Genomic DNA, 21,646 nt, shown 5'->3' on the forward strand with positions numbered 1-21,646 from the left:
GCCAGTATGGGGAAGGGGGACTCCATGCCACTAAGCAGAGGGCTTGGCCATAAGGCCAAGGAGACATGGAGACAGGGCTGAAGCAGCAGGGGGAGTTCTGATTGACTGGATCATATTCATGATCTCAGGCAATGGCGATGGCGTCTATCTCAGGGCTTTGTTGCCTCCCCAGCCCCCACGTCACCACTTCCCACCAAGTACACAAACCCTCCCTCAGGGAACTACCCTGTCCTCTCAACACAAGCCCTGAATGACCCACCCTCAGCTTCAGGGCCGGATTCTGATTGGCCTAAGCCGGTCGGTCAAGCCTATCTTGCTGGGTACAGTGATTGGTTCTGGCAATGGCACATGACCCAGTTCAGACCAATGAATGGCGAGGAGATGTTTGCTGGGGTTTCTGGGAAACAGGAACTGTCCCTCTCTTCAGAGGGAGCTCCCGGAAGCGACTGGCTCTTTTCTGATCGCTGCAGAGTGAGGGTGTGATGGGCCAGCAAGGATGGGCAATAGTCGAGAAGGAGAGAGGAGAGATTGCCAGAGAGATGGAGCCCGAACCTGAACGCAGGATCAAAGGGCAACTGGGGAGCACTCGCTCTGGAGTTCTCAGTCGGCTGTGCCGCTGACTTACCAAATTTGCCTAAGCCCGTTTGTTGGTGTTTTCAGGTCCTAACTGATGCGGTGCCATTTTTCAAGTACAGAATTGGATAAGAGTTGGAGATAGGGAGCCGCCAGCAGGTGCAAGCACTTCTGTGGGTCCAGTCCCTTTACTTCTGATTCTGTCTCTGTGTAGGCTTATCACAAGTCAGGGTCTTGCACTGGAAAACATCTCCCGACCCCTCTTGCTGGCCTGGCACCTGCACAGTAAGTCCTGGTCGGGCAGCCGGGGTGTCAGGAACCCTGGGCTCTGTCCCAACCCTGTCTGCTGTCTGGCTGTGGGACCTGGGCTGAGTTACGCCCACTCTCTGGGCCAAATTTGTGATTCATCCACCAGCCCATAGATTGTGAACTCCCCGAGGGAAAGGGCAATGTCCAACCCATACATGTGGCCCCCAAGCCCAGGACAGGCCTGGCATACAGCAGGTGTCCATGGGGCTGTTGACCAGTGTGGGAGTGGCACCTTCCTGCTCTAACCTCCCAGGATCAGGGCCATTCATGATGCCGACAGGAACAGCTGCAATTCCTTCTGTCCACCCCAACAGCCTCCTGGAGGCCCTGGCCCGATGCTAGAGCAGCAGGAAATCTCACAGGATAAGATTTCACATGGAGGCTTTGAGGCAGAGGCCTCAGTTCGCACACAGCCTCTATCTCTGTTGAAGGTTCACTGAGCCACAATTAGACTATAGGGTGAGGAAAATCCCCCAAAGGCTCAACCCTTTACTCTCTGGCTGCAACTGACCTGGGCAAGATTTGAAACTCTTTCCTTAGTTCACTGGTGTCTGTGGCAGGGCTGAGGGAGGAAGAGCAATGATGAGGAGCCCATGTTATGAGACAAAAATCAAAAAGAGAAATGAGGCTGGGCATAGTGGCTCACACCTGTAGTCCCAGCACTTTGGGAGGCCAAGGCAGGCAGGTCACTTAAGGTAAGGAGTTCGAGACCAGCCTGGCCAACATGGCAAAACCCTGTCTCTACTAAAAATACAAAAATTAGCCAGACATGGTGGTGAGCACCTGTAGTCCCAGCTACTCTGGAGGCTGAGGCAGGTGAATCACTTGAACCTAGGAGGCAAAGGTTGCAGTGAGCCGAGATCATGCCACTGCACTCCAGCCTGGAAGACAGAGGGAGACCCTGTCAAAAAAGGAAAGAGAGAAAGAGGAGAGAGAGAGAGAGAGAGAGAGAGAGCGAGAAGGAGGGAGGGAGGGAGGGAGGAAGGGGAGAAAACGAAAGAAAAAGAAGGAAAGAGACAGAGAAGGAAGGAAGGAAGGAAAAAAAGAAAGAAAGAAAAGAAAAGAAATGGGCTGGGCATGGTGGCTCATGCCTGTAATCCCAGCACTTCGGGAGGCCGAGGCGGGAGGATCATGAGGTCAGGGGTTCAAGACCAGCCTGGCCAACATGGTGAAACCCCATCTCTACTAAAAATACAAAACTTAGCTGCACATGGTGGCAGGTGCCTGTAATCCCAGCTACTCAGGAGGCTGAGGCAGGAGAATTGTTTGAACCTGGGAGGCAGAAGTTGCAGTGAGCTGAGATTGTGCCACTGTACTTCAGCCTGGGTGACAGGGTGAGACTCTGTCTCAAAAAAAGAAAATAGCCGGGCGCGGTGGCTCAAGCCTGTAATCCCAGCACTTTGGGAGGCCGAGACGGGTGGATCACGAGGTCAGGAGATCGAGACCATCCTGGCTAACCCGGTGAAACCCCGTCTCTACTAAAAAATATAAAACACTAGCCGGGCGTGGTGGCGGGCGCCTGTAGTCCCAGCTACTCGGGAGGCTGAGGCAGGAGAATGGCGTGAACCCGGGAGGCGGAGCTTGCAGTGAGCTGAGATCCGGCCACTGTACTCCAGCCTGGACGACAGAGCTAGACTCAGTCTCAAAAAAAAAAAAAAGAAAGAAAGAAAATAAAAACCATGGGGTTCAGCTAATGTTTATTCCTTAAAACAGCAGAGCCACTCCTCTGCCCTATTGGGTGGCATGGGCTGAACCTCGGATTGCTCAGAGGACGAGGACCTGTGTGTCTGCATTCACAGGCAGGAGCAGGGAAGGCAGGGGTGGAAAGACCCACTTTCTCCCATGGGGAGAGGGTTCAGTCTAAAGAGACCTGGAGGTGGGTCAGTGGCTCAACGCGACCCTGTTGTATGTGTAGGGAGTTTGTGAGGGGACAGTAAATCTTGTGTGACATGTGAGGGTGGGCACGGATGAAAATAGAGGAGGAAAATGAGGAAGTGGTGGATGATGATCAGGAAAAGTTAAGAGCCAGAACATAAAACGCTGAATTCCAAGTCAAGGATCTTGGCCTTCACTCCGTGGGCAGTGTACCTCACACCACACACCCCAGAGGAATTTTGGCAGTGTGCCCAGAGATACATGAAGCCATAACATGGGTACAGGACATCATCCCTCTGTGTGGAAAATGCCCATTATTTTATATTTTATATTAAAACAATCATGGATATATCACAGAGGGCAAAATATGCATGGCTTTGAAATATTAGATTGGAGAATTCAAAGAACCTATGAGCCTGTGGCTGGAGTAGACGAAGCCCTGTCTGGATGCAGACCTCTCAGTAACCTGGATGTCCCCATGTCCTAATGCTATTAGCAGGAAGCTCCCAGTTTCTCCTTCCCAAACTTATCAAAATGGAACCTCAGCCTCCTCCAATACTGGGAGGGAAGAAATTGGGGGTGGTGGGGGCTGTCCATGGTGCTAAAACTGGATTAATCCATTTCCACAGATGAGCTCTGACCTTAAAGTTTCTATTCTGTCTTCACCTTCTGGAAGCTAGATGAAGGAGGGCGGCTCAGGAAGACCCCAGAAAGCTGAGCACCCCAAGGGCTAAGGAAGTAATAATCCTCAGGGCAAGGTAGGGCTGGAGAGTAGAGAGAGGACCTAGAGGAACCAGATTAGGACAATTATCATGTGTAGCATTCACAGGTCCTAGGAAAAACATTTTCTTGAGTTTGGAGACTTTCTCTGCTTCCTAAGAACCATTCAGTGTTCTTGAAGTGAGCCCTGAAAATGGTCCCTTAGGAAAATAGTTCCAGGATCTCCTCTTTGTGTGTGTGGGTGTGTATCTGTGTGTGTAGTTGCTTCTGTATGCATGTGTGCGGCTCACTATGCATGTAATAGACTCTGTGTGTGATGATGCACAGCTCATATTAAAACAACTGGCATCTCATAATTCAATTCCTTAAGAGGAAAAACCTAGGACAAATATTTAGCTGGTATTTTATCCCAATTCAAAAATGTGTACATCCTGAGTTGTCTCATCTCCACCCACAGCCCTGTAGTCACAACCACCCAGGTAGCATCTGCTAAGAAGAGAAAGCTCCAGTCTCCATGTGCAGGGGTGGGGGTGCCTGTCTTGGTGGGGGCTGAGGGGAAAGCCTGCAAGCATTTCACAGTTCCAAGAAGATGGAAAGCCTGCAGCTCAGCACAGCCAACCTGGGCTTGCAGACATGGTCTCTAGCTAAACTTCTTGTCTGGCCCATCATGACTAAAGGGAAGGGCCCTGCACCTGTAGTGTCTATACCCATCCGTCTTGGGCTGCTCTATTCCCCAGTCTTGCTGGGCCTTACAGGCCTGGGAACATCCAGCCTTCAGACATGGTGTTGGCCAACTCAGAACCTTGGCTGCAGGCAGAGCTGGGTTGGAGTCTAGGCTCCACTACTCACCCATTGTGGGACTGAGTTCATGTTGTTTCAACTGCTGCACCTCATTTGCTGTTGACCCCAGTGAGTGCCCCAGTGTGGCTGCCATACAGTCAGTGCTCCCTCACTGTGGATCGCCCTCTCTGTCTCCCTAACAGGAGACATGACAGTCATTTGCTCATGTACATTTCTTCCTGAGTGATCTAGTGACATGAAATTGGCCTTCAGCTTCTTCTTCTTTCTTTTTTTTTTTTTTTTTTTTTTTTTTGAGACAAAATCTCGCTCTATTCCCCTGGCTGGAGTCCAATGGTGTGATCTCAGCTCACTACAACCTCTGCTTCCCGGGTTCAAGTGATTCTCCTGCCTCAGCCTCCTGAGTAGCTGGAATTCCAGGTGCCCACCACCACGCCTGGCTAATTTTTGTATTTTTAGTAGAGACGGGGTTTCACCATGCTGGCCAGGCTGGTCTTGAACTCCTGATCTCAGGTGATCCACCCACCTCGGCCTCCCAAAGTATTGGGATTACAGGTGTGAGCCATAGCACCGGCCTCAGCTTCTTATATATTTATCAATTTAGCCACCATTGGTACATAAACTGTTGTCCTCACAGTAAAATTTGTTAGCTACATTCCTTTGCATGTGTGATTTGGGCTTCTGTGACTCTTCAGACTTCTCTCAACTCAGACAAATCCATCTGCTCATCTGTATGAACAAGCCCTCTTATCTTCCAGTGGGATGGATTTTCCAGCCTCTCCCAGAACACACACATTTGTAGATTTACAGCTCCTTTTTCCACTTCTGCTGCCGCTCTAGCTACTGCATATTGAGGACTTGCTCTTGGCCAGGCATAGTACTGAATGCTTTGCCAAGATTATCTCTAAGAAATGGACACCATTCTTATCCCCATTTTACAGATATGAAAACTGAAGTTTAGAACAGTTGAATGATTAGCCCAAGGTCCCCCAAATACTGAGTGGTGGAGCCAGTCTTTGATTTTAGATTTTTCTGATTCTAGAGCCCACAATTTCTGCTTGCATTTTGTACCACAGAATGGAAACAGTCCTCCTCCAAATGTTCCATTGTCTCCTTGTCTTTGTCCTTCTCTTCCTCCTCATCCTCTCCCGCCTCCTCCTTCTTTTCTTCTCACCCTCCTCTTCTTCCTCCCCATTCCTCTGTAAACCTCTTCTTTCTCTCTTTCTCTTCCCCAGATATTTGCCCCCAGCCCAGCACTGCCAAACCTCTGCAGCCAGGATGTTTAAGAGCTGAGATTCCATGTCACCTGCTGGGACAGCAAGGGGAATATGGCTTCAGAGACACCCCTACAATATGGGAGGAAGGAAGGCCAAGGCCTCCAGACTTACAACCCACCCTAAGGCCCCTCCCCTGGCTCGGAGCTGTGTGCCTAGAAAAAGATGCGTTGGTTTCTCCTTCACTTCTAGCAGCTCAGTGGAGGGACCATCCCTGTCTTCAGCATCCCATCGCTGCAGGTGTGTGGGTGACGATAACGCTGTTCCCAGGTTTACTTTCACACAGTGTGCCAAAGAGTTTCTTCTGGACCTCATGTGATCTCACAGCATCCTGGGAAGCAGAGCATTATGCCCTTTGAATGGGGAAACTCAGGTCACAGAGGAAGGTAGGAGCAGAACTAGCATCAGATCCCAGAGTCTCTCATTTGCAGGCCAGTGTCTGTAACAAAAGGGCAGGCCCAACCTGTGAGTCGGTCACGATGTCGGTTGTTTTAGTTTTTATTTCAGCACGAGTCTCACTGCCTGCTCTTCACAGCCGTGGGGGAGGGTGGGGCCAGAGCTATCTGGATTCAGTTCAGGGCTCCAGCTCTGCCACTGGCTCAATGTGTGTGACCTTGGGCACTGAGGCTCCTTTGCCTCAGTTTGCCACAGGCCTATTTTCTCATCTGCAAAATGGTCTTTCACGGGACCAGGGCACTGAGTTTGACTGCTCGGCTACCTGTGCTCAGAGCATCCCGTTCCCCAGGGGCTTCAGGGCTGGACGTGGCCTGCACAGCCACTTGGCTCCGCAGCAGCTGCTTCACTTCCTCAGCCAGGATTGTAATTCCTCCTGCTGGAAACTGGGTCCATGCGTTTGGCCTGAATAAGTTGATTTGTCGAAATTAGTATTTTCTGAGGCTGTTCACATCGGGAGCAGCAGGTAGTTCTTCCGTGTGCTTCAGAAAGTGCCCCAGAGTCCAGCTGGGACAAATCCATCCCTCCAAAGCGACATCTCCTGGAAGGCAGCACTGAATTACGTCGCATTATAACAGCATTTCACTCGGTTCCTGTGACCTTCATTTAGCCAGAGCCAGAATCTCCTGCTGAGACGCCCACTCCCCTGTCTGGAGACTTTTCCTGGCCTGCACCAGGCAGACTGCATCACAGCGGGTAGGACGGGGGTCAACGGCAGGGTGAGGCAGGGGCGGGCAGGGATAGGCCCCCTTGACAGAGAGGAGAAGGCGGGATTCAGAGGACCACATCCATGGGACAATTTGCTTCACAGGGCCAGTCACCCACCATGGGTGGCCCTGGAGACTCCTGTCCCCTTCACCCATTCCCTTTCTCACTCACTCAGCAAACATTTCTTGGCCACTGATGTGCCGGGATGACGTGCCAGGTTAAAGGGACACAGAGGTGGGGAAGAGCTTGCCTTTATCTCAGGGACTGACAGTCTGGAACAAGAGACAGAAACTCTGCGTCAAGTAACAACAACAGACATCAGGGAACGGGAGGAGGGAGCAGTTAACTCCCTCCAGGGTTAGGGGGACAGGGGTGTGTCTCAGGGTGGCTGCCGCAAAAGGTGCTCTTTTTGAAGCACATGGAAGAACCGCCTGCTGCTTCCAATGTGAGCAACCCCAGGAAATGATAATTTCAACAGCTTGCCCTGAGTCAAGGGCCCAGTGCTGATAGTTTATCTGAGAGGGAATCCCTCTCAGATAAAATGTGGAAACAGAGCGACTAAGCCGGGAAAAGAGAAAAGTCAGTGAAGCGTGAACTAAGCAGTGGGTTACAGCGACGGCAGCTTCGGGGCTCAGTCCTGCTGGGGAGCCTCTGAGGCCTGCGTGGAAGACGTCCCAGAGTCCACTCTCATGACTCAAGGGGCAGTGGGCCCTGTTCACCGCCTCTCGAGGCATTAACTCCTCCTGTCCCCTGTACTCCTAGCTGACACCTGCCACACAGACAAGCAAGTTCTCCAGGTGCCAGAGAAAGAGAGAAAGAGATACAGGCATTTGAGGTGGGAAGCTGTCAGCATGCTCAGAACGGTCTGTAGCCGCAGAACTCAGGGAGCCAAGGGGAGGGGGACACCAACCACATCTGTTACAGCATCTTAGGAAAGCTGACATCTGAGCTGGGTTTGAAGGTGAGTAGGAGGTTTGCAGCTGGAGTGAGCAGGGTGAGTGGCTCATCTGGGCAGTACAAACAGTATGTGGATGGGAGGGGAAGAAATGAAAGAAATGAAACAGATTGGCCCTCAACTAGAGGAGGAGAGAGTCTGTTCTGAGATAAGGTTAAGAGTCCTCTTCCCGAGTTGGCTGAGAACAGGTTCAGGAGAGAAGGGAGTATTTGAGGAAGTCAGGTCACTATTGGGAGTGAAGGAGTTGATGGTGGGACTAGGGCAGAGCTTAAGAAAGGTGGAGGATCTGAATAGTCCTTGAAGGGAAGGGAGGTCGGAGCAGATGACAGGGAGGTGGCAGAAACGATGGGTGATGCTGGAGCCCGCCGACGTTGGCAATCACCCCTTGGCGATGTTGCCAGTACTCACTGAGTGCAGTTTTCTCAGCAGCTTCCCGGCAGCTCAGGAGTTGAGAAAGCAGATGGTTGCATTGGCAAGTGGCTGGGGGTTGGTAAGGCAGGTAGGCGAGAGGAGAATGTCAGCCACCTGCAGGCACAGAATCCCTCGGGGGAGGTTTCACTGGCTTCCCAGTGCCTTCCTACCCTGGGACCTGGGAGAAGAATGGGGAACGGTTGAAAAGACCAGGGCTGGGGGTTTCAGTGCCTGGGTTCTCATCCAAGCTCTGCTGCTCCCTTTCTGTGTGACCCTGGGCAAGCCACCTCCCCTTGTGGGACCTCTCTTTCTACACCTATTAACTCAGGTCTTCTCATCCTCAGCACTACTGACATTGCAAGCCGGACAATTTCTTGTTGGGGGAAGGGGGGCTGTCCCATGTATTATAGGATATTTAGCAGCATCGCTGGCCTCTACCCACTAGATGCCAGTAGCATAACCATATTGTGGTAACCAAATGGCCCCCGGGAAGCAAAATTGCCCCCATTAAGCACTGTATTAATCAGAATAACAATAATATAATTGGAATAATAATGTAAGTGGAATAATAATGATAAGATCTATCCAGCCAGCCCACAAGAAGGGTTGTCATGAGGATCACAGAACATCATGAAAATTGAGGTGGGGAGAAAGCCTTTGCAGCTCATTACAGCAGCTTGGATGTAAGCAGACATCTGACACAAGCTCTCTTCACTTCCCCCGCCTGCAAAGGACATAGGTTAGAAGCTGAGCTGGACCTAGAACCCAGGCATCCTGATTCCCAGCTCCAGGCTTTGGCCTTTCCGCGAGGCATGCTGGGAGGATGCCACATCCTCATCTTCGCCATCTTCGCACAGAAACTGAGACTTTCCAAGACAGATCTGAAAGAGGCAGAGGTGAAGAGAAAGGCCAAGAGGAGAACAAGGGGGAGGCCAAATCTTCATCTCAAATCTGATTGAGATGGAGGCAGCAAGAAGGCCAAATGCCAGGGTGGAGAGTATGTGAACAGGGACTATTCAGGAGACAGAGACCACACCAGTAACCTGAACATGGAAAATGTAATGTAAATAACTGTTCATGAGGCCAGGCATGGTTGCTCACACCTGTAATCCCAGCACTTTGGGAGGCCGAGGCAGGCAGATCGCTTGAGGCCAGGAGTACTCCTTGAGGCCAGGAGTACGAGACCAGCCTGGCCAACATGATGAAACCCCATTTCCACCAAAAAATACAAAAATTAGCTGGGCGTGGTAGTGTGCGCCTGTGGTCCCAGCTACTCAGGAGGCTAAGGCAGAAAAATCACTTGAACTGGGGAGGTGGAGGTTACAGTAACCCAAGATCGCACCACTGCACTCCAGCCTGGACGACAGAGCGAGACTCCATGTCAAAAACAAAACAAAACAAAACAAAATATAAAAGGTTCATTAGTCAAAGGGGGTTAACTACTAACAGGGATAAAAAAAGGACTCTCGAACACAGAAACGACAAGAGAGGGGGATTTTACTACTTCTGGCAATGACTACGGGTGTGGCTGTGGTCTGTAAAAGTGGCTGCCAGTTGAGGAGAGCCTAGCCTGGGAGTGCAGCAGAGCTGATCCCTGATGGCTGCTGAGGGGAGTGCCCCTGGGTAGTTCCCACACTGAACAAAACAGAGGGAGGTCCAAAACCAGAAAAGAAATGTCATTCGGCCGGGCACAGTGGCTCATGCCTGTAATCCCAACACTTTGGGAGACTGAGGCGGGTGGATCACCTGAGGTCAGGAGTTCAAGACCAGTCTGACCAATATGGTAAAACCCCATCTCTACTAAAAATACAAAAATTAGCTGGGCGTGGTGGTGTGCTCCTGTGGTCCCAGCTACTGGGGAGGCGGAGACAGGAGAATTGCTTGAACCTGAGAGGCAGAGGTTGCAGTGAGCCAAGATCACGCCACTGCACTCCATCCTGGGCAAGAGAGAGAGACTCCATCTCAAAAAACAAAAAAAACAAAAAACAAAAAAACAAAACAAAAAAAAACAAAAAAATACCATCCGTTTCTATTGCCTTGCAATACCCCTCCACTGCCCTCTATTGACAGAGATTAACATTGCACCAGCCTGCAAACAAATGTTTATAGGGTCCAGCTCCAGTAACACAAAGCAGGACACAGAAGGGTGGACTTGAGAAACAATCGGTGGAACCATCACAGTCCTTGCCTTTGACTATCAGCTTCCATATATATCTTCTACACACTTTTAAACTTCCATTCACAACAAGGCAACTCTGTGTTTCCACCTAAGGAGAGCAGTTGTCCTTGTACACATAAGGAAGTTCCCACCCTTGCCTCAAAATAAGGAGATACATAGTTCCAACATCATTTACCCCTTGCTAGCTGTATGAACTACTCCTCAAAATCAGCACAGTCACACTGAATATTCTGTTTCCTAAAGGCCATATGGTAAAGTTAACCTCCAATAACTGGTACATAAATAACAATGGGGAGAACACATGGACACAACAAAGGGAACAGACACCCAGGCCTGCTTGAGGGTGGAGGCTGGGAGGAGGGTAAGGACCAAAAAAACTACCTATTGGGTACCATGCTTATTACCTGGGTGACAAAATAATCTGTACAGCAAAGCCCTGCCACACACAATTTACCCATGTAACAAACCTGCACATGTATCCCCTGACCTGAAATAATGTTTGGAAAGAAAAATAGGCCGGGCTCAGTGGCTCACACCTGTAATCCCAGCACTTTGGGAGGCCAAGGCGGGTGGATCACAAGGTCAGGAGATCGAGACCATCCTGGCTAACACAGTGAAAGCCCATCTCTACTAAAAATACAAAAAATTAGGCAGGCATGGTGGCAGGTGCCTGTAGTCCCAGCTACTCAGGAGGCTGAGGCTGGAGAATCACTTGAACCTGGGAGGCGGAGGTTGCAGAGAGCCGAGATTGCGCCATTGCACTCCAGGCTGGGTGACAGAACAAGACTCTGTTTCAAAAAAAAAAAAAGAAAGAAAGAAAGAAAAAAGAAAAATAATAATACCAACAGAAGGAGAGAGAAGGAAACAACATAGTCATAAATGTATACACATAACAAGAAATGAGAAAATATGCAAAGCTACTCTAGTCCTCATTTCTGTAACTGACCACAAGGCCATAATTTATATCCACTACTCATTCCGAATTTCCACTACCCTCAACCAGAACCTCAGCTAGTTGGGGATTTTTTACCGGGAAGAGTGAGTCAAAACATCATTCTTGAATGATATGAGCCCTCAATTATCCTGCCTTTTTTGGATTGCTGAAGTTTCCCATTAACCTTTACAGTTGGGCATGGAAGTACTAAGAGGCACCCCCGCAGAATCCCCTGAGTTCCAGACATAGCCCACCTGTCCCCATTGTGTAGAAGCAATCAAATTTTTCCTTGGAAACCAGGATCAATCATTCCATCCAATAGAGTAACCCTTTTCATCCGCCCGTTTGATAGGTGATGTAAGGACCCCAAATGGCTAGAGGCAGTCTCATCCTTCCATTCATTGGAACCAGTGTTGTGTTCTCTGGGATTCCCCCCATCTTTGCCTTAGGAACAAAGATATCTGAGCCAGCAGAGCTCAAATTTACAAAGACAAGAAGCAAACATTCTCCAAGTGGGTGATTAAGAATAATAACGAGAGGAGCCTGTACCAGTTTTCATTTATTGCTTCTGAGTTCCAAATCCAACCCTCATGGCCTGCTTGTGAAACTAGAACATTTTCTCTTGCAAGCTGGCATGGTGTTGATTTTGTCAATAGATGGCACTGACAGGATGTTGGACACTCTGATTCCAGAGTACTTGGCTTCTTCTTGCATTCGGTGGTGTGCAGGACACTCGGTAGAGCACACCGCTGGTGATAGCAGCAGCCCTCCCATATCTGGGTTCCCAAAGGCAGGATCTATACAAGCCCCAGCTGACTTTGACTTATCTTCCCAAAAATGGTTTCCTATCCTCCCACCCCAAATACTCTGAGAAACTTCTTGGCAGCCAGTGCTCCAGCTGGCTTCCCAGCAAGTTCAACAGAAACCCTCACAGGCAGCTTCCGAATTTCATCAGCATCTCAGCAGCCATGTCCACTAACGTTGGCCCACCATGAGACCATCTCTGGACTGAAATTCCAGTGAAATTTTCTGCCATCCAATAGGCTGCAACTGTACCTTCCTCAAGGGCCTGAATCCCTGCTGTGGAGAGGATCCTCTCTTCCTTCTAAGTTTTGGGCCTTGTACATTCTCCTTCATCTTAGTGGTATTCTTTAGAGTTCTCTTTCATTCCCCCTTAGTTAATTTCATATGTTTTCTGCATCTTGATTGAAAACTGAATGACATAGAACCACTCCCACTTCCACCCCTGATTAATGGACCCATGTTTTCTAACAATGAGGGAGGTAGCACTATACAATGGTGTCTGATCCAAAGCACATACCGCATCCTTTCAGGCAATGTCTCCCAAGTGGTGCCACACCTGAGCCTTCAGTAAGCCATTCCATCTTTTAATTAGACCATTCACTTCCAGGTGATGAGTGATGTGGTAAGACCAGTTAATTCCATGGGAATGAGCCCACTTCTGCATTTCCTCTGTTGTGAAATGAGTTCACTGGGAAGAGGCAATTCTGTGTACTATACCATGATGGTGGGTGAGACATTCTATGAGTACACAGATGGTGGCAGGGACAAAAGAATCACGGGCAGGGACATAAAATCTATCCCCAGATAATGATTCTATTTCAATAAGGAAGAATCGATGCCCCCTACATGATGGGAGAGGTACAATGAAATCAAGATGAAACCTGGTAGATGACCAGTCTATCCAGGAAATGGTGCCATATTGTGGACTCATGTTGGTCTCTTCCGTCAGAAGACTGAGCACCCAGCAGTGGCAGTGTCCAAAGAAGTCCTCAGGAAGGGGATGTTCATGTTTTTAAGCCCAGGTATCTCTTCCATCCCTGCCACTACAGTCACTTTACTCATGGGCCCACTGAACAAGCATAGGGACTGAGGAATAAAGAGGTTAACTGATCATCACAAAGCATGTCATATTGCTCACCTACTTACTGAAAGCCTCCACTGCAGTGGATGCCCTTTAGCAAACATTCACATGGGACACAAATCTTCACAGTCTATACCCATTCTGAGAAGCCCATCCACATGACTGTTCTGAAGAATTCCCCCTCATCAATCTTCCAATCCTGTTTCTTCCAAGTCTCTGACCATCCAGCCAAACCATACCATTAACAACCGCTCATAAATCAGTGCAGAGCCATACTTCTGGTCATCTCTTATTCCAGAATGGACAACCAAATATACTGCTTAAAAGATTTTCCCCCACCACTGTATTTCAAGGTCACCCTAATGGGGCTGTGATACCTCAGTCTTCTGTTTTGGGTGGTGTATCAGACAGCATCATCTGTAAACCAGGTTTGAGTTTTCATTGTTCAGCAACTGGTCATAAGGAGCTCCCCAAGAAGCCATAGGCATGATTTGAGGGGGACAAGGAAATGAAGCAGGAGTTGATGTTAAAGGAGTTTGAACTACTAATTCATACAACTTACTCACACCTTCCAGATTTGCCCAAGTGAGGTCTCTTTAATATCATTCTCATGAGATGATAGATTGCTGCCACACAAAGCGAACCTTATAGCTAGTTGTGTCAATAGAATCTTAATTAGCAATCTTAGGCTGCATGGTCACTTGATGTCCCAGTTAGGCATCCAGTCTCTACCACAGTCCAGTAGCAAGCTAGAAGCTGTTTCTTGGGGGTGGGGGCGGGGGAGTGGTGTCTGAATAAACAGGAATAGATTTACTTTAGAATCCTGAAAGTTTGCATTGTGATTCCCCTTTAGGGGCTTAACTGTGATTCCATACAGCATCCCTACCTGCTGTGGACAACTTGAGAATCACTGGATCTACTGGATCATCCACGTTGTAGAAAACCTTTTTCTGAAGCCTTAATTTGCTGCAGAACCTCCTTGACTCAAGACTGGAAACCTGATGGAGATTTTTGCTCATGAGTCAAAGTTACACACTCAAATGTGACACATGTTGCCTCTAAAATCCAAAATGCCTACCAAGTGCTATGCCTCTTTTTTAGCAGTAGGCAATGTGCAGCAACTTGACTTTCACCTTGGAGAGACAGCTCAACATGTTCCAGACCACTGAACCTCAGAAACTACCGAAACGACAGACCTCTGAAATTTTGTGGGATTTATTTCCCACTCTGTCATTCACATATGTTGTGCTTGCTACTTCCTGTTCATCAGGTATAATCAGCTCATCATCAATGTAGTACACCAGTGCAATGCTTTGTAGAATGTCAAAATGATCATATTATCTGTAGTCTAAATAAAAGGAGAAAGCAAGAGAAAATGACTTGGCTCTGAGGCAAGACTGTGAATGTGTACTGTCGGCCCTTCCAGGTAAAAGCAAACTGTTTTTGATGGTCCTCACTAATTGGTACAGAGAAAAATTCAGTAGATGGGTCAACAGCTACATACCAAAGTGGTATACTGAGTTGCTCCAGTAAAGATGCTCTATCTGGGGCAGCAGCTGCAACTGGAGTTAACACCTAATGAAATATACAATAATGTAGTCATTCTCCAAAACCCTTCCAACCTCTGCATAGGTCAAATAGGCAATTTGAATGGTGATGAGATAGGAATCACTACCCCTGCATATTTCAAGGCTTCATTAATCTCTGAAATTTCCCCAGGGATATGGAAGTGCTTCCAGTTTGCAATCATGGCAAAGAGAGGAAGTTCCAGAAACTTCTATTTAGGCACTTTCTTCCATGATGGACCTCATTCCGTAAGTCAGAGACCCAAAATGGGGTCTCTTCCAGTGAGAGTCTGCCAATTTCACTTATACATTCAGAAACTGGGGGAATGACCAACTGAACACATTTGGGCTAAATATCTATCATCTGATGATCTAAGTCAAGACTTTGAATGGTGGACCACAGTGGCATTTTGCATCCCCAGGAATTATCATAAATTCAGATTCAATGTCTAGTAATCCCCCAAAGGTCTGGGTACTTTCTTTCCCCAAATGCAGTCATTCTAGTAAGTGGCCACAGGTCCCCTTGGAGAAGGCTTTGAGGAAGTTTTTTTAAATTCTTTTTATTTCAAATGTTTTGGGGGCACAAGTAGTTTTTGGTTACATGGATAAGTTCCTTAGTGGTGATTTCTGAGATTTTAGTGCACCCATCACCCAAATAGTGCACACATACCCACTATGTAGTCTTTTATCCCTTGCACCCCCCAAACCTTCCCCCACTGAGTCCCCAAAGTCCATTATATCATTCTTGTGCCTTTGCATCCTCATAGCTTAGCTCCCACTTATAAGTGAGAACATACAATATTTGGTTTTCCATTCCTGAGTTACTTCACTTAGAATAAGGGAAGCTTGGAGGAAGATTTATGGTATATACTTATAGCACTACTGCAAGAATCTTCTTCAAAGGATCTGGCATCCTCTTAAATCAAAAGCTCTGATCTGTGAATTGCTTTAGGTCTAGAAATTGGATGAGAAACCGTAACTCCAACATAGTCATTCAAGTCAGGTTTTGGGCACCAGTGCTAGAGTTTTGTTTGTTCATTTGTTTTTCTGTTATATAGATCAAGCAGTGCTTTAGTAGGCTATCTGTCCATTTCCTTTCTGGGGACAAAGTGGTCAATTAGTCACCACCAAAGATCCCTATGGGCCAAGGCATTCTAATTACAGGTACATTCCTGCTGCCCTTTATGGTACATCACCCGTATTGTCTTTGGCTATTAAGCAATCCCACTTAGCCTCTGCTGCTCCAGGAGGCTATCATACCCGTGAAATCAAGAAGTTCATAGGAATGATAGCATAATCTATGGTAATAACTGGACTATGAAGGTGAACATCCACAGAGTTTCTTAAGGATGAAAGTTCACCTTTCAATAATATATTTCTCAGTGCCTTAGCTAAGAAGGTGTCTTCTGAGAATTTTCATGGAACATAGTTGGGGGAGTGGTTGTGCAGGTCACACATGATAAATTCACTCCAACATCCTCTCTCCTTAAGCCTTTGGATTCCCTCTTACACGTTATGCCATTGAACCTCTGGCATTTCAATTTCATTAAATGTAAGCCACCTTCAAGTCCAAGTTTCAGTCAACCAACTGAGTAAACCATTAGAGCCAACTTCAGCTGCACAACTTAACACATTAAATACCAAATCCACATCCATGAATTCAGAATTATTATCTTCCACCCTTAGAATCAGCTCTCATATATATTCCCTGAATTATGTAAAATCTTGCCATTAGCAAAATCTTGCCTTTCTTCTGTTGCATTGTCTCCTTCTGCATCACAGTGAGTACCTGTCCCCTTGGAGCATGCTGAGATTTGACCCTGGTTATGAATCTAGTGGTAACAAAGGGTGCTTGTGGCATCTCCTGAGGATAATGGTCATGCTGTCTCAAGGCATCTGCCCCATATGAGGTTATCACCACGTTTTCAAACAAAGGAAAACTAACCTCCCCAGATACAAGAAGGGAGGGCCTCAGGGAATCAGGATTCTCCATTTCATCTGAGTCCAACCAGATGTCCCTATTCCAAGTTTCAAGATCACATTCTTCCCTAATTTATACCCAAACTTTCACATGAAAAACTTGTGATGATATAAATTTAACTGACATTTAAATTCTGCCACCCACACAATTAAATTTTATGTTTGGTTTTCAGCAATATCAGCCCTGTGGCTACATGAAATATGAGATTCTTTTACGGATGACATGGAAACTCTGTGGTCCTCAAACTATGATTTCAGCTGACAATTAAATAACCTCGACTTGTCTTTTTTTTTTTTCTAGTAAGTGCTCCAGTGCATGCAAGATTCATCCCACACCACAGTCCTTGCGGGCATCATTACTGGTGTAATCATGGTCAGGTGCAGGAGTCACTTGAGTTCCCAAGACACTTGCTGCAGCTGGCATTGCACCAAAATCCACCACAGGTGATAGCATCGTTATGATGCCATTATGCTGTAGATTACGAGCATCTCATTCCCACTGGCAAGAAACTCAGCATTGTGCTCAAGCCCAAAGGCACAATGAAACCTACCAAAATCTCATCTTTGCGGGTCTGTCACCTGGGACCATTCCTGCTCTAGATTCCTTATCAATTAGGATCCGGTCAGGAGGCAGAGCTCACACCCATAATCTGAACATGGAAATTCTAATATAAAGAATTATTATCTAACAAAGGATAGTTAATTACTAAAAAGGGGAAAAGAACACTCTATGAGACCCAGAAGCAGCAAATGCAAAAAAGTAGCTACTGTGTCTAGGCTGAGAGAAAGTGAATAATCAAGGAATTAGGGCCTCAGAAGGTCCTCCTCCTGACACAGACCTCCTCTATGAGGGAGTGATGACCACGAGAACATGCAGCCTCCAGTGGCTAATAAACCTGCCAGGGAAAGTAAGCTGGTTCAGTTGGCAGACATGGCCGTCTTTGTGGGAACCTGATCCCACATAGGTGCAGGCTGGTGTGAAGTTTGAGTAGGGCTGGTCTATAGAATCAACGTCCAGGTGGAGAGAGTGAAGCCTGACGGTTCTTTTCTGTTATACAGAAAAGACGTTTGGAGCTGGTCCACACAGGCCACTGAGGTAATAGCACTGGGCCTTGGTTCCTGTGCTGAGGAAACAAAAATATGGAAGGAGGACCAGAACCTGGAAGGGAAGTGCCTTCCCGCTGCTATCACCTTACAGTGTCCATCTAGCGCCCTCTCCTGACAAAGCCTGATATACTTCCAGCTGGCACAAGAGAACCGTTCACAGGGTCCAGCTCCAGTATTACAAATCAGGGCAATGAAGGATGTATTTGGAGCTCAGAGACAATAAATTAATAACTGTCATGGGGGAGAGAGGCAGACATGGAAGGGAGCAAAGGGTTGATTGGGTAAGAGGCTAGAAGGGGAAGAGTTTCTATGCCTTTTTTAGGGAAAGGAGCATGCATGGGCTGGAGCCCTGGGGAGCAATCCCAGCCCTCTTCAAAGAGAGAATGCAGTCACAGAATAAACACAGCTCAAGAAAGCTACATTGTTCCACTTTCAAACCAATAGAAAATAAAATTCCTGGACAGGTTCCCTCTTCCCACTCCTGGGAGTAAGTAGGGAGTGGGTTGAGATACATTTCATTTTTCTTGAAAAGGCTTTCTCAGCTCCCGCTGACTCAGGCCACCTCCACCCTCTGTAGATTCAAGACATTAAATTGTCCAGTCGCTGGCTTTTACTGCAGGCCTACTAGATGCCCAGCCTTTAACCCTGTTTGACTGTGGGCCTCAGCTAAGCCTGTCTGTGGCTGTGGCTGAGCCTAGCTTGAGTGAGTGTTGAGAGGGCAGACTGGTTCGTGGACAAGAGAAACTTCCAGCAGACAATGTGTTTCAGGTTTAGATCTGCCAGTATTTCTCCAGTGATTACAAGAGCAATGGTTTGGAGTCAAGCGACATGGCTTCTAACCCTGTCTTGGCTCTTTTCTAGCTGTGTAGCCTTAAGCAATTCACCTCACCTCTCTGAGCCTGTTTCCTCATATATCAAATGGTTTTGGTAACATCTATCTCTCAGGATTTCTGGGAAGATTAGAGACAACATCCACATTAGGTATAATGCAAGGACCTGCCAAAGTAGGTACAGAGGCCCATCAGACCAAAGCTCAGACTATACCCAAGGTTTCATCAGGCTCAGAAAGCAGATACTGGCCGGGCGCGGTGGCTCACGCCTGTAATCCCAGCACTTTGGGAGGCCGAGGCGGGCGGATCACAAGGTCAGGAGATCAAGACCATGGTGAAACCCCGTCTCTACTAAAAATAGAAAAAATTAGCCGGGCGCAGTGGTGGGCGCCTGTAGTCCCAGCTACTCGGGAGGCTGAGGCAGGAGAATGGCGTGAACCCGGGAGGCAGAGCTTGCAGTGAGCCAAGATTGCGCCACTGCACTCCAGCCTGGGCAACAGAGGAAGACTCCGTCTCAAAAAAAAAAAAAAAAAGAAAGAAAGCAGATACTTAGGCCAGTAGCCTGGGCACTAATGAGCAATGCCAGCCCTATTGTCTCTGAGGGACGTTGAGCCCAGTGCTCTTCAAACAGGGATGCATTAAGAGAATAAACACAGCCCAAGAAAGCCACATTATTCACTTTGAAATCAGCAGAAAATGACACTTCTGGTCAGGGTCCCTCTTCCCACCCCAAGGAGAGAGTAGGAGGTGAGTTTAGATGAGTTTCCTTTTTCTTGAAAGGAGTTCTCAGCTCCTGCGCTCCCGCTGACTCAGGCCACCCTCACTGTGAGAATCCAGCAGGCTAGGATGATCCGGCAGTGTTTCAAGCAGGCCCGCCACCTGCCAGCCCTGGGCCTGGAGAGGCTGTTGATGGTGAGGTTCAGTGGAGGTGAGCCCAGCTAGAGCAGACTTGGGAGAACAGCCTGGCTGAGGGTTGAGAGCAGCCTCTAACAGCTGGTGTGGTGCAGGCATAGACTGGCTGTTGTTGCTGAGTTTGCATGAGCACTGGCTTTGGAGTCAGTCCCAAGTTCTAGTCCAGAGACTGAATCTTTTCTGGCTCTGACATTGAGAGCTCTGCCCTCAGTTCTCTGAGCTTTGGATTTCTTGCCTGCTAAATGGGCTTGGTGATACACAACTCTCAGGATGCTGGGGAGATTAGGAACAATGTCTGTATTAGGTACAATGCACAACAGTCACTATCATGATCACCAGGACCAGCCAGGGTTGGGGTGCAAGCCCGTCAGACTAAAGTCAGCGTAAAGCCACCAGCCTCAGAAACCAGATGCTTAGGCCAATGGCCTGGGGCCCCCTGAGCAATGCCAGCCCCATTGTCTGAGGCATGTTGAACCTGATGCTGTCCTACTTAGAATGAGCTCCTAGAAAGCACCTAGTTCTGCCTCCTCATGGACACATCAGGAGACTGAGGCCCAGATGTTTGCTCAGTGCCACACAGCATGGTGGTAGCTGAGCCAGCATTGGAATCCAGCCTCATGACATCAAGCCATGTGGTCATCCAAGGACTAAAAATGATGTGCTTAAGAGTATAGGCTTTGGAGCCAGACAGACCCGAGCTCCAGCCCCAGCTCTGCAACTTTCATTCATTCAACAAATACTCATTGAGTTCTTGTCATGTGCCAGGCACCATGCCTAGTGCAAGGGACACAGGAGGACAAGACCTCCATGGCCCTGGCCTCTCGCCGCTCACAGTCTGGTGGGAACAAATACCCAGTGAATGAACAAGCTCATCACCCACTGTGAGAAAGCAATGAGGGACAGACACAGGATGGGCCCTGAAAGGGACAGGGGCAGTGGTTGCTGGAAGGCCACTCAGGGTATTCAGGGAGGGCATCTCAGGAAGGGGACATCTGATCTGGGGACTGGACACCAGGCAGGAGCCAGGTATGCAGGACTGGAGAAATGTGTCCATGCAAAGAGCTCAGAATGATGGGGGAACAAGAGCCTGGAGTGAGCAGGAGCGTGCAGAAGGGACGTGGACAGAGAGGGTGGAGCCAGGACATGCGGGCCTCAGAGGTCATGGTCAAGAGTGCAGAGCTCATGCACACAGCAGCAGGAGGCACTGGAGGGTTTCCGTAGGTGAGTGACGGGATCTGCCCTGTTTTTTCAAAGGATCACACTGGTTGCTGTTGTTTGTGTGACCTTGTTGTCTCTCTGACCTGGGCAAGTTGCTTAAGCTCTCTGAGCCTCAGTCTCCTCATCTGTAAAATGGCGATGATCACAGTACCCACCTCACAGGTGGAACTGGAGACTGACATATGACAGTCTACAGAGGGCACTGAGCAGTGTGCATTTCAGTGCCGAATAGAGCTTTGCTTTCTCACATCCCCACATCCAAAGCCCTCATCCTCTACCAACTGGCTATTCATTGCCTGACTTGAACCTGTTGATCCTGACTATGCAATGACTCCATTATTTCTGCACTGCCCTTAAAGCCATGGGGGTGTTGAGGCCAAAGCTCATTAAACTCCTGTCCATCAGAAGTCAGCAGGGGGAGGTCCCTGGAGCCCAGGGAGAGAGAGTGGCCAGGCCCCACTCCCAATGAGGGCCTTGCAAATGGCCTTGGCATCCATCAGTGACACAGCTCCATCTCCTGGGTGCCTGGAATATATAATGCGTCCCAATCAGGGACCAGCAGAGAGGTCATAGAAGTAATCATTGCTTTCGCTGACTCCTACAGCAAGATTTATTATGGCATAAAGAACAACTTAGCTTCTGGCAGTAACAGGCAGCCGGCCTATCTGCACTTGTAGAAATCTTATTTGCTGGGGCCTGGATGGGTGGAGGTTTCTACCCACACCTGCTCAGCCAGAGCCCTGGACAGAACCCGGCTGGACCGTTCATCTTCCTGTGCTCCAGGCCACCTTGTCCAAGAGGCCACCACCTCTGACACATTTCACAGCATTTGGGAAGCAGTGCTTAGGCCACAAATTCCCCATCTGACATTGCACTGAGGGGATCCTTGGGCTGTTGACCCCAGGGAAGCCACAGAGCGGAGCAGATAAAGGCCCAGGTGTGGAGTCAGCCTAAACACGG

The 21,646-nt window shown here is 48.4% G+C and overlaps 1 long non-coding RNA gene across 1 annotated transcript; it reads left to right on the plus strand.

Moving 5' to 3' along the window:
* The first annotated feature begins 428 nt into the window (after positions 1–428).
* Positions 429–20,935, plus strand: LOC135968801 (uncharacterized). The gene is made up of 3 exons (XR_010583763.1): positions 429–858; positions 16,921–17,063; positions 19,337–20,935. It is a non-coding gene; the product is annotated as an uncharacterized lncRNA (long non-coding RNA).
* Positions 20,936–21,646: the final 711 nt, after the last annotated feature.

Source organism: Macaca fascicularis, chromosome 1, assembly GCF_037993035.2.
Source record: "Macaca fascicularis isolate 582-1 chromosome 1, T2T-MFA8v1.1".
Lineage (NCBI taxonomy): Eukaryota > Metazoa > Chordata > Mammalia > Primates > Cercopithecidae > Macaca > Macaca fascicularis.